This window comes from Ursus americanus, chromosome 3 (assembly GCF_024610735.1).
Source record: "Ursus americanus isolate L20-20 chromosome 3, mUrsAme1.1.p, whole genome shotgun sequence".
In the NCBI taxonomy this organism is placed as follows: Eukaryota; Metazoa; Chordata; class Mammalia; order Carnivora; family Ursidae; genus Ursus; species Ursus americanus.
Genome location: NC_142129.1, coordinates 65,598,712 through 65,615,590, shown reverse-complemented (window position 1 = coordinate 65,615,590; position 16,879 = coordinate 65,598,712). Strand labels below are relative to the sequence as shown.

Below are 16,879 nucleotides of genomic sequence, written 5' to 3'. Positions count from 1 at the left end.
ACATGGTGTTATAGTGAAAGTTACTCACAATGATAGTGACATACATAAGTGAATAATAAAAACATTTCAAAAATGCCTGTTTGAGAAGAGGCATTGCTAGCAAGAATTGCCTACTCAAATCCTTTTATATGGACTTCTTTCCTTTGTTGTGATAAACTTCAAAGTAGACTACCTGGGATTTGTGTTACTATCTAGCAGACAGTTGATGTATCCACTGGACTAGTACCAGGTGAGGAGGAAGACTTCTCAAGGATAAGAAAAATGGAGAAAAACATGGAGAGAAAAAGAAAGGGAGAAAAAGAAGGGAGGGAATTAGAAGGAGTGAATCCCATTAGCCACTGCTGTAATACCACTGGATAAAACAAAACAAAATCTCAGTGGCTTGCAACAATAAATATGTATTTGCCATGCATGTGTGGGTCAACTCTGCTGGTTTCTGCTGGGTTTGCTTATGCATATGCAAATCAAGGGAAGGTCAGTTGCCCTAGACTAGTTGAGATCTAATGGGCTTCTCAGCTTTAAGATGCAGGTCTGTAGGTCAGCCTGGGGGCTATGCTCCCCATCTTTTTCAGAACAGCTGGCTAGTTGAGGCATATTCTTCTCATGGCAAAGACAGAGGCCCAAGAGAGAGCAAGTTCCACTGCACCAACAGCTCCAAGCCTAAATGCCCATGACATCTGTAAGCATCTCATTGGTCAAAGGAAGTCACATAGCCTGGGCATTAGTGGGATGGGGAAATAGGAGACCCTGGAGAGAGAGTAAAGACCTGGGAGCAGTAATTCCATCATCACAGAGGGTGAAAGCAGAAGGAGGAATGAGTATGAGAGAGACCTGGAAACAAGCAGTTTTCTTTAGATCTTCCCCAACTGATGGCCAAGCAAATGAGGAATTCATATTGGTAATGGTTTTGACCCTTCAAAATATTGGAGTCTTCATTAGAATTTATTTTGGAGGATTCTTGCTAATAAGGTGGTGATTTGGGGAACACATTCTGTTGTGGGTCACAATCCCCATTTTGTCAGCAACTTTCCAGTATGTTGGCATGAAGTTTTTTCTGAGCAGTGTGGGAGAAACTTTTCTGGGGGCCTGTGAATTTCCATTTGTCATTAATTTTGAATCATGTTGTCATCATGACAGCTCAGGGTCCTTACAGATGCAAACATCAGATAAGGCAGGTAAGTGTAAATCAGGGGATGCTCTCTGAAATGTACCGCTTGTAAGTGTTATATATGGATGAGGATCCAAAATATACTTCCTATATGAGAAAGCCAGTTGAAGACAAAGAGCACTTTAATTATTAGGGCACATATTGAAACACTTCCAAAAGAGTGGCCTCTGTATCTGGTTATAAATCAATTTGTGTAACATTATGCAAAGGAAACCCTTTATACTCCTTGAAGAACTTCATTTTCTATACTTATTAAGTGAGATATTTAAAACATGTAGCAAAACTTGCCTGTATACCTGAACGATCTATACTGAAATATTCAAGTCTATAATTCTAATGAAAGTAAACGTGTTCTACTTTCAGTGTTTTGCAAAAGCTTTGTGGCATAAGTATTCCAACTAGTAAGTAACTTCTACGCAATGCCAAGATCAGACATTGCACTGGGGCAGATAACTGATATCTTTTGTCTACCCATCATGCTTCCCTTCACATATCTACTGCCTCTCTACTATAGGAGATTCTGGAGGAATTGTCAGTCAAGGGACCCTGCCCTCCCACCACTACCACCAGTTGACCCTAAATAAAGCAATGAAACTCTGTTTTCTGAAAATTGGTGTCTCAAAGGGTGATACCCAGGGATGGAATCCTGTGAACAGATATAAAGCAGATGGAACTGAGCCATCCAGTGGCAAGATACTAAAGAGAGAGAGTATGTTCTTAAGTTTCATTACCTAGATCTTCAGAGCTGCCCTGGTTTCTGCCTTTTCCAAGATTAGAATATTTTTTTCTTGGCTGTGTAACCACTGTCTTTCTAATAAATTGCTTTTTTTGCTTATGTTAGCCAGAGTCAATTTTTGTTGCTTGCAACCAAACCATGCTTGACAACATGGATGGAATCAGTTGGCTTCCATTCCACTATTATTCTAACTGGAGAGGCTTGAAAGCCAATACCCTCATTTCTCATACTCTCTTACACCTAGAGTTATAATATATAATAATTCTGGGTGTAATTCCAGTTCCATTAATTTGATGCATTAGTATAAGGTTTAAAAATTTGAAATGAGACAGAGGCCTTTATCCTGTTCCATTTTGGTAGTCTTTTTTGATAAACGTGGTTGTGAAAATCTGAGATTTCTCTGCTGCAGAGTCCCACTATCCACTCTCGAGCTTCCTTGTTGATGAGAAATTGGGGTGATGGCAGCAGCAGCAGTGGCCTGCTTGCTCTGATCTCCCAACCCCTGCACTGTAATCTCTTGGGTACCCAGAAGTGCTGGTAGCAGTGGCAGCTGAGTGGTAGCATTTTCTTCACTTAGGCATGGCTCTGATGGTGCCTCAGTGGAGGTAAGCTGCTGCGTTAGTTCTTTATTATTCTGCCATCACTTCTGGAGACCCAGACTACAGTCTGATCCTTCTGTACTTCCAATGATTTTATAAGAACTCATTTTCTGTATTAAATTCCTCCTGTTTATAAATACCTGAAGTGGTCTTTCTTTCCTGCATTGAACCTTGACTAATACAGAATCCTAACTGATGCAAACACATAAATGATCTAGAAAAAGATCATATGAGCCAATCGGATAGGAATAAGCAAATAAAGCTAATGTAGTACAAGGATGGTCAAATTAATTTTGTACCAGAATTTCTCTGTTTCATCAGCAGATATATACTTACATCATCAAGAATACAGTAACTATAAAATTTGTAAGATATAAATAAATGCTGAGTTATAAGAATTCAAATTTTGCAAAATAAGGTGATTTCCTTATAATAATATTTGTCTAATATTAATATAGTTACAGAAGATAGGTTTTTTAATTGAAAAGTTGATTCTAAAACACATTTGGAAGAAGAAAGAACTAAGAATAGCCAAGATACTCCTGAAGAACTAGTAGAACAAGGTGAAGGGACTTGCTTTACCAAATATAAATTTATTCCAGAGCAATGACTAATAAGGTAAAGTGGTATTGTTCCTTTGGGAAAACTGACAGAACAGAATGGAATGTCTAGGAAGAGACTCACACAATATGGAAACTTCATATATGACAGGGCTGGCAATGAGGATCAGTGAAAAGAGTGGACTAGTCACTGCAATATGCTGAGAAAACTAGCTATAGGAAGAAAAGAGCCATACTTGACTCTCTTTTTCTCTCTCCATACATACACACACACTCGTGTACTTCAGAATGGTTTGGTGATTTACCCATGAATAGCAAAACTCCAAAATTTTAAAACTTTGAGAAGAAAATAGAATAGTTTTAAGACTTCTGGGTAGGGTTGAGTAGAGAAGACAACAAGATACCAAAATTAAAAACCATGAAAGAAAAGATTTGCCTTGCCTTTGACTGTAGTTAGTTCCTGAAAGACACAGAACTCCAGTCAGATAAAAGTCAGATGCTTCACTGTTTTCCAGAGTGGCTGTACCAACTTGCATTCCCACCAACAATTTAGGAGGGATCCCCTTTCTCCACATCCTCTCCAACAATTGTTGTTTCTTGCCTTGTCAATTTTTGCCATTCTAACTGGCGTAAGGTGGTATCTTAGTGTGGTTTTGATTTGAATTTCCCTGATGGCTAATGATTTTGAACATTTTTTCATGTGTCTGTTAGCCATTTGTATGTCATCATTGGAAAAGTGTCTGTTCATATCTTCTGCCCATTTTATGATTTGTTTATTTGTTTCTCACGTATTGAGTTTGAGAAGTTCTTTGTAGATCTTGGATACCAGTCTTTTATCTGTAGCATCATTTGCAAATATATTCTCCCATTCCGTGGGCTGCCTCTTAGTTTTTTTGACTGTTTCCTTGGCTGTGCAGAAGCTTTTTATCTTGATGAAGTCCCAAAAGTTCATTTTATCTTTTGTTTCTCTTGCCTTTGGAGATGTGTCATGAAAAAGGTTGCTTTGGCCGATGTCATAGAGGTTGTTGCCTATGCTCTCCTCTAGGATTTTGATGGATTCCTGTCTCACATCGAGGTCTTTCATCCATTTGGAGTTTATCTTTGTGTATGGTGTGAGAGAGTGGTCAAATAGAGGAAGAAGGGGATAAAGAAGGGGGGGGTAATCAGAAGGGGGAATGAAGCATGAGAGACTATGGACTCTGAGAAACAAACTGAGGGCTTCAGAGGGGAGGAGGGTGGGGGAATGGGATAGACTGGTGATGGGTAGTAAGGAGGGCACGTATTGCATGGTGCACTGGGTGTTATACCAACTAATGAATCATCGAACTTTACATCAGAAACCAGGGATGTACTGTATGGTGACTAACATAATATAATAAAAAAACATTAAAAAAAATCAGATGCTTCAGATATTGGTCCTTCCTGGTACTCCACACTCAGCAGCAGAATCATGTCCAAACAACTGGGACATAACAGGAACACAGGGTTAAAGACTGAGAGAAGGTATTGTATAGACCATGTGCGTAAGGGGGCAGCCAGGTGAGTACCATATGAAGAAGACTTACTACCATTCCAGAAAAAGCTAAGATGTATAGGAAGGATAAAATTCAACACAGACTCTTATATCACATCTCATTGTAATTTCTTGTTGTTTTTATTTTCTATCATATGATCCCTAATACCAATTTGTGGCTTTATTTAATATAAATTCTGTTCAATGAAAACCCTTGTAGAACATATGGCATCTCTAGTTCCCATAAATATGAGGCCTTCAAAACACTGAGATAAATGAGTGAAACTATATGATAATTGTCTTTCTCTGCTTGACTTATTTCACTTAGCATAATCTCCTCCGTCCTGTCCATGTTGCTGCAAATGTTGTGTAATCATTCTTTCTGATGGCTGAGTAATATTCCATTGTATATATGGACCACATCTTCTTAATCCGGTCATCTGTTGAAGGGCATCTTGGCTCCTTCCACAATTTAACCAATATAACAAAATAAAAATTATTAAAAAAACCACTAAGATAGCTACTGATTTTTTAAATCACTGGGTATCTACTGTATTTCAATATAATGTAAGATGTCTTAAAATGTAATAGACTTGGCAAAAGGCTCTATTGACATTTTCAGGGCTGAGGGGACAAACTGGTGACAAGTCCCTTCCTTGGAATGAAAGGACTGTTGTGGGTGAGATGGAGAGTGGAATCATAAGGCAAGATGTGGAAGTGGAGAAATGAAAATGGGCAATCTCTCAGCTAGAATTCATGTACGAGAATAACAAAAACCATGTCCTTGACATGGAAAATTATTTTTCACTTTTTATACTATTGCAAAACTTCTTCCAGAGGAAGAGACCATTTTAATAAAATGGAAGTCTTTCCATAATAACAGTTTAGAAGCAGATTGACTGATAAAACAAGCTCATGTTTAAAAAAAACCACTGCATTTCTTAAAAACCTCATAAACAAAACCTCCCATAGACTAATATCCTTGAACAAGGACAGGTATTTAGCTTTTTATTTTAACATTTTTTTTAAATTGGGGAACAGCTTTCTTTCTCAAAGATTTCTTGACATGTTCGATAAAATAACCAATAGAGGGGATAGTGTCTTAAAAGAGGGCATCTAATAACCTTAGCCTGAACATGTAAAAGCATATACATCTCAAAATTAGTAGACCTGAGTTCAAATAATTAGTCTTGAGAACTTGGGCAAATTTCCCAACTTCATCACATTTTGATTTTCTTGTCTGTAATATGAAAATATTGTACAAAATGATATCAAAAACAAAAGTGAAAATCCAAACAAACAGAAGGGCAGGCAAGTTTCCTTAAGGACCAGGCAAGTTCCAGACTCGAGTATAACAAGTCAGAGAGGAAAACTTAACAAGAGCACAACAGAGCTTTACTCTTTTTTTTGTTTTAAAGATTCTATTTATTTATTTGACAGAGAGAGAGGGAACACAAGCAGGGGCAGAGGGAGAGGGAGAAGCAGGCTTCCCACTGAGCAGGGAGCCCAATGCGGGGCTCGATCCCAGGACCCTGGGACCATGACCTGAGCCGAAGGCAGATGCTTAACGACTGGGCCACCCAGGCACCCCAACAGAGCTTTACTTTTAAGAGAAACTGGGTATCTTGAAAGCTAATAAAGCAGGCAGCATTCAAGACAGGAAAAGATACACTGAAGTTAGTGGAGACTGAATCCCCTGAACCGGATGAAACTCCAAGCTGAAGAAGGGGGGTCTGAGAAGGAGGCTGCTTTTGCTGATAGATACACATGCTGCCAAGTATGGAACCAATGCTCCTTAAAGCTCTGCTGTCTTTCTTGAGTCTGACATTAGAGTTTGGGATTGGGAGAGCCTGATCCAAAAAACAAGTCAGGGGGGCCAAGGGACTCTGAAGGAAGGTGACAGCAGAAGCTGGGGAACCAGGAACCTAAATAGCACTGTGGCTTTCAAGACATTGAGTCGCTCACAGAAGAATGAAGATTTCATTAGCACTTTTGTAGAGCCAGAAAACATAGTCCTAGACAGGCTGTATGGCTGTCAGCCCAGAAACTTCACTGTAAATCATTTGGAAAATCATGTTTGTCAACAGAAAATTAAAATGCCTTTAATGGTAGTTGCTTAAATGTCATCTGGTGTTTTCACCACAGCCTCCACAGCCTCTTTTCCTGGGGAGAAAATTTCAAATTTGTCATTGTTATCCTCTCTTAGAAGTGGCTCAGGGCAGTTGTTGTATGAAACATAAACCAAAACACAACAATCAACTTCCGAATGGGATGCCAGTGTCGTATATGGAAGCAGAATGTAAACCACAAAGGGAGGGGTGTAGCAACACATTGGTCAGGTTGCCAATACAAGACAATGTCTACATTTCCATAACTAGATCTGCCTTTAGAATATTTTATGTTTTCCAAATTGGACCTGGGGTTTTCTGGAATGAGGAACAGTAACACCCTAAGCAGCAAGGTCTTAATCAGTACTACTCTAAAATTTGTAACTGAAAATTAATCAAGCCTCCCTGTTGAGGTTAAGAACATGATTATGTGATAATGTTGCTCATTTCACACATGGAAAAATTCCAGGGCAGTTAGGGATCCTATTAAGCCATTTGTATTTTTAAATCATTTATTCCAATTCAACTTTTCTGGACTTGGTTTAAAGCTGTTGCTTCCTGTGTGTGTTAATCTCTACACCTCTCTGCCCAGTTTTCAATACAATATAGTGTCACAGGAAGAATGGCTCGTCTTTACCACATACTTTCTGAGAGCCACTGAGTCAGGTATCTAAACTTTCTGAGACTTTCTCCAGTCTGTAAGGATAATCATACCCACTTCACAGTCTTGTCCTGAGGAACAACCTGAGGGAACCTCTGTGCAAGGCCTGGAGTTCAGCACATTTTGGTTTCCTTTCTTGGTCTACAACTGACTACACTCTACCTACTTAACCACATTTCCTATCACTTCTAAACCTACAGTCTTCACTCCAGCAAGGCAAGTCTCCTTAACGTTCCTGCTGTGCTAATTCTCACTTCCCACTTTGGGTTATGTTGGTGGGCCCATTCTCTTTACCTAATTTCTGCTCATCTTTCAGGTCTATAAGGCAAACACGTCTACACATAAGTATCAAGAACATGGAAATAAATCATATTATTTTGCTTCTACCTCTAACATTTTTTCTTAGCTCCCTATTTGTGTAAGATGGTCATTCCTCAATTTGTGTGTTTCATGGGGAATACATGACATAGACTTACTGAAGTTCATTTGTGTGACATTTATAATTGTACAAATATATATTGCTTGGCTACCATGCAGAGGATATAAAATTGAGGGAAAAATCAGTCCCTTCCCTTGTAGGACCATTATTCCCTTGGGAAGAAATTTGAGTGATGCTGCATGTTATATTTTCACTCAGCTGAGGTAGTTATTATGAATTATCTGTGTCTTTATACTTGATAAAATTTAGGCTGTAGCCTTTTGCTTATATTTTCTGGAGAGTGAAATGAGATTATGTAGTCAATGCTTTAAATAATATATGATGCTTTTTAAACAAGATGCTTTAATTTTCATCTAGGCTATTTAAAACATATTGAGTAAAAAACAGACAATTTCTTTTAAATTTACCAACAGATTATGGCTGGGTAATTGATTCATTAGGAGTTAAACAAAGGGCTTAGTGGTAAGGTGATGTAATCGGAATGCATTCTCAAGAGTTACATTTATCAGTCAAACGAAGAATTTGTTTAAGTACTAGAATACATGTCAATCCATATGATTCTTTGCCTTCAGTGAAAAGTAAATCTGGTTAACTATGTTTAATGTATTTTGTCAGCTTTGTTCACATAATTTATGTTTGAACTCAAAGGTACTACCTTGATTTATTAGTTCTAGGCTGGAGGCTCATCTGTCTTCTAGAACATTCCCTTTGTGCACTACTATATCTCTATCACATAGACTAAAACTTCTTATGTTCACTAAGAATACCATATTTCTTAGAAAATAAAAAGGAAGCAATGACATACTTCCTTGCAATATTTACTTTGGGCTGATGTGGTAGGGAATTTTTATTGATTTCTTCTAGGTAGGAGAAGGATATGGTCTCCTTGTGTTAGAAAAGTTACATGGGGGTGATGGTCTTTAGCCCTTTGATCTGCTCCTCTATCTGAGAACCTGCTGAGCATGATTACAGATCATGAGTTGGGTTTGAGTTTTCCCAAGCAGGCTGTAGAGACAACTTGTCTAGGTTCCCAGTGAACAGCCACAGCCCACAGAGAATGTGTGTTTACCCAGACCTTTTCCATGGTTTACTTCTGAAAATTAGTTCAACCGCATGGGAATCTAGTTAGACTCTTGGAATTATAATCTTCGACTGGCACGTAACCCAAACATTTTTTATAGGATTTGGAAAGCAGATTGCAACTTGAAAAATGAGAGAAGAATAGTAAGAGTTCAGTCTAAACCTCTTTCAGGTCTACCTGAAATCTACCTTTTAAAGCATGGGTTCCCATCACCAAATCATCTAATTTTATTAGATATAATTTGGAAGCAGAATTTTAGTGAGGCACAGTGACAGATAATTTTTCAGTCCTCATGCAACTCACTTGGAAGGTAAAGGTATGTGAAAATTTCCCCTATTAAGCTAGACATATTCCATCCAGTCATTTAGGCGGATAGATTTTTGTAGGATAAGGTCGATTTTATAGTATATGCTGATATTTCATACATGATCCAAGGTCAGTCCTATGGTTGATAAACTGAAATATAAAGTTGATAGATAAACTCTTATCTTTAGGATTCTTCAAGCTATTATATCTGCATTTCTGAGTGCAATTAAGACTGATGCTTTATTTGAAAATGCATTGTTTTTCTTGTCAGGAATAAACCACGCTTACTAATAGAAAGAAAAAGCTTATCCATAGTAGAAAGCTAGCAAAAAACTTGCTATGCAATGAAGAACTTGCTTTTTCTAGTTCTAACATTCAGTAGCTGAAAGCAGATCATTGCCATAAAGAAGTATTTACCAATTTTAAAAGGTCTTGGCCCATCATAGCTAGTGTTAGATTTGGAATATAGCTTTTGTTGCCAAGGTGACAAACACTTATAAATATAACACATCATCTAATGTGCTTTTAACTTGGTATTTTTATGGCTTTTAAATCAGATACCATTAGCAAATATATTAGGTAATTTAGCTGAAAGACCATTTTCCTCTAACACTTTTTGTTACATTTCCCCAGGTATTTCAGTAAATGTCTGTTGTGACATTCTACTCCTGCTAGGCTTCCAACGTAAGGGGATACATAAAGTACATCTGGTAAAGATTAACATATATTACCTTGCCTTTTTTGTATTGATCACCGAAAAAAATGTATAAAAGAGAGTTAAATTTGTAGTCTCCTTGAAGAGCAATCATTTTTCCTATTGTTATTTTGGGGTCTGCACCCCCTCCCCCCAAAACAGTCTGGCTTTAAGACTCAATACACAGAGGAAAGGGTTTTTGGGACAGCATAATAACTATATATTAATACTCCCCCAAACCTCCACACCTAAAATGCTTTCCCTTAGATATCAAAAAGGGGGAGGGGTGCTATGGGGAAAATAATTACAATAGACCATCTGAAACCCTAGTATTTCCATGAGTCTCAGTTTATTGTTCCAAACAATAAATCCAACAGCCCAGGCAGGGAAGGAATTAGCTCTAAGTGTATTCACTGGATTTTTAAAAGTAGGCTCATGAGGTGGACATATCTGTCACAGCAAAGATAAAATCAGATCAGACATATTTAGTTTAGGCCCAAATTTGCATTTATTGTTACCTTGTCAGAAATTCTTCTTAGAAGATTGTCCATTAATTCATTCATTCTTTTCTCTTTCATTCATTTCACCAGCAGACATTTAAGAAACATCAACCATGTTCCAAGCACTGGAGATAACAGAGATGAGCAAGTCCTGGCCTTCAAGAACATATTATCAGGAAAGAGGTAGGCAAATAAACGAAGTATTACAACACATTGTTAAGTGCTAAGGTAGAGACTGCACATAAAGAAGGGGTCAGAGATGAATCCCCAAAGAGGAAAGGCTCTGTGTAAATTGTTTTAAGAAAATCAAGATGGAAAAGAGGAATATATATTTTTAACAGCAAAACTCCTGACGGTTAATGTTTTATATGGTAAGTCCAGAATTGCTCTTTCCTTACTGTGTGATCCTGAATGCCTCTCTGTGCCTCAGTTACGCCTGCTATGTAATATAGATAATTATCCTTGCCACCCGCATAGCTGATTAAAGACTGTTGATAGGAATAATGGGATATGGGTGGTGTAGCTATTTGAATTCTTAGGAGAAGAAAGATGATGTGTAAACACACAGCATCCTTATTATTCCAAGCGGTAGCATTTTGGATAATTACTGTATAATGCTGCACCTTTGTGTGTGTGTGGTTTGTTTCTTTATAGAGAAGTAAGTGCTAATGTTGAGTTTCTCTAATGACTTTGGAAGCAATTCTAATCCAGCAGACAAAACATAATAATCTTTAGAGTAAATTAAATCCCTTTGTATTTGAGTAGATTTTGTTATTTACCAAGGTCTTAGGCAGTTTTACCACAGTTATGAAAAGCGGTGCCCAACAAGCCCAGCTCTCTCTGCGAGGATCTGAAAGACACTACTGCAGACAGGCCAGAAGCTTCTTTACAACAGACACAGCTCAGAGCGTGTGTGCGCATGCGCACTCGCGCATATGTCGTGTGCGCGCCTGAGCCTTGGGCTTGCCAACAAGAGCTGGGAACGGGCTGAGACTGGCTAGCATACCTGAGGCAGCTGTTACACTGTGGCGCCTGGATTCTTCTTTCAGACTCCAGGCTGGCTCTCCTCCTCCCCCACCTCCTCCTCCTCTTCCTCCTCCTCCACCTCTTTCTGCTCCCCTCCCTCCTACTCCTTTTTATAGTCTTTCTAACTGTGCCTCTCGCTGTCTTTCTTCCTCCTCCCTATGACCTGGTGGGTGATTCCCATGGCCTGACACTGTACCCTAGTCCTGCTGTCAGACATTCCAGGACTTTCTGACTGGTGGAAGAACCCACGCTGGTCAGGGCATGAAGTCTCAGAAAAATGACCCTTAGCACTCTTACCAGTTTCATCTTTCCTTTCACCCGTTCAGACTCCTTCTCTCTCTCTCTCTCCCTCTCTCTCTCCCCACTGCTGTCTAGTTCTCACCTTGATTTTTTTGTGGAGATTAGCCATAAATTTTGTGGCAACCAGGGAAAGTGACAGTTCAAGGCAGACCTGCTCTTGGGCTCTGAAACTTGCTTCGGGCTATCTCAGCAAGGTATTGTCTATCAGCTTGACCTGGGATTTGCCAAGGCGGTCCAGCCATTCATTAATAAAAACAGCAGCCTGTATTAATCCCTCCTTTCCCCCAGAAGCAGTGCTGCACAGAAAGCTTCCTCCAGGAAATGCCAAAGAGCAGTGAGGTTATACAATAAATAACTAAATAACTGCAAGGATTTTAAAAAAAAAAACTATAAGAGAAACTACTTTTCAGTTTAATTTGGCTTCTCATGGTTTGAGGTAGTTTTCCATAGGCTGCCACTGGAATTGGACAGAACTAGTAGAGCTGATCAGGATAAATAAGGAAAAAATGCCCATGCTAAACCAGCATGGGAAAGGCAAAGAACCCTAGACCCCTGGAGGCCCCAGGGCCCTTGACAAGGGTTAAAGTATGTGTCACCAATGGAAAGGCCAATGATAGTAATCCTAAGAGATGGTCTCTGGTTACATTTCATGGACTTGGGACCCACTGACAGAAAAGAGCAATTACTTATAGTCATATTTTTTAATTTGACAAAGATCCCCATCAGGGTGGATTAGGTATATTTAATATCTCAATTAATAAGCCTTCTACAATAGTAACATGTCAACTTTGGTTCAAGAAATCCACTCCAGTTGATAGTCATCCAGGAAATGTCTTTCATGCCCACATATTAAATTTAATCTGCCACCTCTGTCTTATAAGACTTTGTATTCATCTGCTGAAGAAAAGATGCTTATTTTATCATTCCAACTTAACAGCTTGCTTAGCAAAGCTGGTAGGTAGGAGTTTAGAAGATATTCATTGAATGCCTATTTTGTATATTCACAAAAGAGGTAGATTTAAGGGAGTTACCCAAAAGCAATATGTTTTTTGTCCCACAGTTATCCTGTTGGTCTTCCTTTCATTCAGCAGATTTATCTGTCATGAAGAATTTAAGTTTCATATTTTCTTCTGTCAGTTGTGAAAAGGCCTGTCAGCTAGGGCTTACACTACAGTTTGCCAAAAGGCCTATAGTACACAATGACTATACAATCTTATATTTGTGCTCCCAGTCCCCAGATAATCCCCCACTTTCCTTCTCTGCAGCCCAGTTATGATCAGGCTTAAGTTGCATATTCCATTTTTAGCCAGATTTTGCTGATAAATGCTATCAGCAAGGCTGAAATGAAATACAGCAGGTTTAGCTCTTATTACCAGGGTAGAACATGCCTTGGGAGTTGTGTGTGATACTGAGACAGTAGTTGTATAAAACTATTTAATTCACATAAACTCAATAAAGGAATGTTAATGGTATTAGCTTTTATCTGCTGAATGTCCCAAGGTCCTTTATTCATGCACCTGAAAATATAGACCTTTGATTAACATTCTAGGAGATGTGCCAGAGATACCAGGCCATTTCCTAGATTGCTTCCAGTAGGGGATGTAATTTTGAGAGAAAACTGTGCAAGGTCTTGATATTATTTGTTGAAACCCTCAAATGTAAGACAGTTTGTTTTTGCCACGTTTATTCTAAATTCACATTACCCCTAGTCTAAGAAAGATTTATATTTCCCACATCCATACAGAAGCTACTACATTCTTATTAAATTGAAACCATATACATAGTCGGAGGCCTGCAAACCGTCTTTTAATGACCTAGTGAGTCTGCAGCAAAAGGCAAAAGACTGATACACTAGAAAAATGCATCATTGGGGCGCCTGGGTGGCTCAGTCATTAAGCATCTGCCTTCAGCTCAGGGCATGATCCTGGAGTTCTGGGATCAAGCCCCACATCAGGCTCCTCCGCTGGAAGCCTGCTTCTTCCTCTCCCACTCCCCCTGCTTGTGTTCCCTCTCTCGCTGGCTGTCTCTATCTCTGTCAAATGAATAAATAAAATCTTAAAAAAAAAAAAAAGAAAAAGAAAAATGCATCATTGATTCAACCAAGGAGAGGGAAGTGTTAATCATTATTCCTAGAACTCTGAAGTGGAACAAAAGCTTGCAGCCTGACACCAAAATAACATTACAATGAGAAGTGAAATTGCTTCTAAGGCTAAATTGCTTCATCTGAAAATTGTAGTGATACTGAGAACAATTATGTCACTTAAACTTTCACAATTTTGTTTTTATAAATCAGTTATAAAACTATCATGTGGTTTAAATGCAATTATTTAATAAGGGCATTCGTAATTGTCCAACATAATCAATTATGCTTCAATCAGGTTCTTCTCTGTGATTATATTTTTGTTAGCATCTGAGTCATTCTTATGCTTATACATACTTTTGGAAAAAGCCAAATAAAATCATTGTTTTCCAGAAAAGTTTTTTCAGCCCTCTGATTGCAAAGCATTTCCCCCACTGCAAACTGAGTCTCAGAACTCTTTTTTTCCCTTTGTCTTAGAAACTAAATGTCTACTCGAAGTATGAGAAGAAAAAACAGTGCTAAATAATAGGGGGAGTGAAAGTTGGTTCTTCGAGTCATGATAGCGTTGTCAAGTATGTTTCCTGAACTGAGACAGGGGCCAGAGCAGGGGGAGCATGGAATGGTGCTTATGAGTTATGCAGCGGGAACTATTACAATGTTGGTACCACAAGCTTTATATTATGACTTTGATTTTCTAAGACAGAGGAGAGATTAATCATGGGCTGAGTCTAGGCGCGCTCAGACCTCCTAGAGGCTATAGGATTTTAGTTGCTGTGTTGTGCAATTTATGAGCTATTTGGTCCGCTTTGGATTGCCTAAAGAACCATATTTTCCTTCAAAATTTCAACTGAAGTCTCTGTTAATGCCTTCTCCCTGTGTTTTGCCTGACTCATCCTGATCTCTGTACCCATTGGCTTGGCCAAGAAAATTTTCATAGAGCCAGGCCCTCAGCCTCTCTTTCCTCCCCATTCTTTTTCTATTCTGTAGATAGAGTCTCCCTTAACCTTGATTTCTCTTTTACATTTTCTATTTCACTAAAGATTTGTACCACTTCATGGAAGATATCAAGCCTTTTTCACTCACTCTGCTGTGCATCCTGCCTTAAAAGCAGATGCTTCTGCAGAAGAGCATTTCTTCATTTCAGATCATTCTTCAAGAGAATGACTGAGTCCTGCCAGTAACTGCAAGATATTCATACGTTCAGCAGAAATTGGAGCAGGGATCCCAACAAAGGCTTTTCTATGTAGAAGCCCATGAATTTGTTTTAAAAGCCAAATATGATAGTATCAGTTCCCAGCTTAACCCCAGCCCATGGTGTTCCCTCACCTTAGAGTAAAAGCCAAAAAGTTTTGTGTTCTTTGGCCTATATTGTTTTCAAGTTTTTCTCAAGCCTTCTTTCCCTTTACTCTTTGTTCCAGCCAAATAGGCCTGCTCTCTAAAATGGCCACTTTCTCTTCTAGCCCGGGCAGCCCTCTGCTTATGATGTTTTCCCACACCTACCTCAACCCAAACCCCATATTCCTTACTAGACTAGTTCTTATTCATTCCTTTTTCGCCCTTCAGACCAAGCACACAGTTTCAGGAAGACCAACATGAGGCTCTGAATTAAGAACACCATCTCCCTGTTTAATGCTTATAGGGTGATGGACTTTTCCTTCAAATTCTTATTTATTGCACTTGTAATGCTACATTTATTTGCACTATTATTTGATTATTATCCCATTCCAATGGCCCTTCCTTGAGAACAGAGGCTTTCTTTTTGCTTTTCCTAGTATCTCTGCACTCAGTTTATTTCTCTTGAATGAATGAACTCCTTGGGGTTCATAGAAATTTTGTATCAAAAATTAAGGAAAGCAAACTTCCTAAACCTGGGTCATGTAGCAAGGTTTTGAGAGCACCCTCACATGTGTTTATGGAGAAATGTACAATGACAAATTGAAAACAGCCTAAGAATCAATGGAGGAACAGATAAGTAAATTATGCTGTGTTCATAAAACATAATAATATGCAGTGGTTAAAATTAATGAGTTAGTGCCATATGTGTCCACAGGCTAAATCCTCAAAATACATGAAGAAAATGGGCATAATAAAGTTATATGTTGGTTTATTTGCCTTGAGTCCATAGAAGAATAGTCAGAAACAGTAACAATGATAACACAAGTAAATACTACAACTAGGGATGAAATTTAGAAAGTGTAAGAAGATGAGACTTTCAAATTTCTTTCCTTCCTTTCCATGTCATTTTCCAGCTGGCTTACAGTCAGGGGAATGGCATCAATCCATGCTCCTTTCTTGGCCACATCACTATTGTTTACTTTCTGGGGTCGGTCTTAACTGCATTTGGGAATAACCATATCTCCAAAGAGTAATGATCAGAGAATCATAATAATTTATAAATGAAAAAAATAAAAGGAAATAAACTAGAGAATAATAACAATGTAGAATAAAAAATCAATTCTATACAAAAAATATCAAACTTCAATTCTTTTGAAATATTCTATGGGACTAAGATGTAGAAGATCTCAGAGGCCTAGTAGAAAGTTGAAAATTAAATGAAATAGGTAAGAATTCTTCAAGACTCAGCCTGTAACTCTAGGCTAGGAAACATTAAACACTGAAGTATCTAATGCACCATGGCCTTGTTCCTAGTGTAAGCTGTTTCTCTCTGTCTCTCTCTCTCTTTGTGGAATTAGAAAGTTTTAGAAGCCACTTCTTCCCTTACTCACTTTGCTACAATGTCTTTAAATCCACTTTACTTCTTGACTTTGAGTCAGTGTGTTGAAGAACACTCTTAAACCCACAGGATTTTAGAGTGACAGAAAGGTCTTATTTCTTAAATTAGATGAGAAAACTAGTGCTTGGAAAGTTAAGGTAGCTCTCCAAGGCCACTCAGCAGTCATGTAGTGGACTAGGGACCAGAACCCCTATCTCCTCATTCCTGGCCAATTATTCTTTCCAAGACACTACATTTCAGTGTTGTATTAACAGTGTATCATCATATTAATGTGCATCAATTGTTAATGCTGGGTTTGCATTTGTTTGGCAAGGCAGTCACCCATCTGGTACCTGAGGGACAAAGACAAAGATGAAATTAAATGAAGAATGCTA

The 16,879-nt window shown here is 38.5% G+C and overlaps 1 long non-coding RNA gene across 6 annotated transcripts in view; it reads left to right on the top strand.

The window, feature by feature from the left end:
* The window catches only part of LOC123789257 (uncharacterized), a 251,998-nt gene that overhangs the window by 57,352 nt on the left and 177,767 nt on the right, over nucleotides 1-16,879 (top strand). For 5 of the 6 annotated variants that reach the window (XR_015724008.1, XR_015724011.1, XR_015724007.1 and 2 more), the window contains exon 3: nucleotides 10,456-10,548. This is a non-coding gene — a long non-coding RNA (uncharacterized LOC123789257). The remainder of the gene's footprint in view (nucleotides 1-10,455; nucleotides 10,549-16,879) is intronic. The other variant, XR_015724009.1, reaches the window with a different exon arrangement.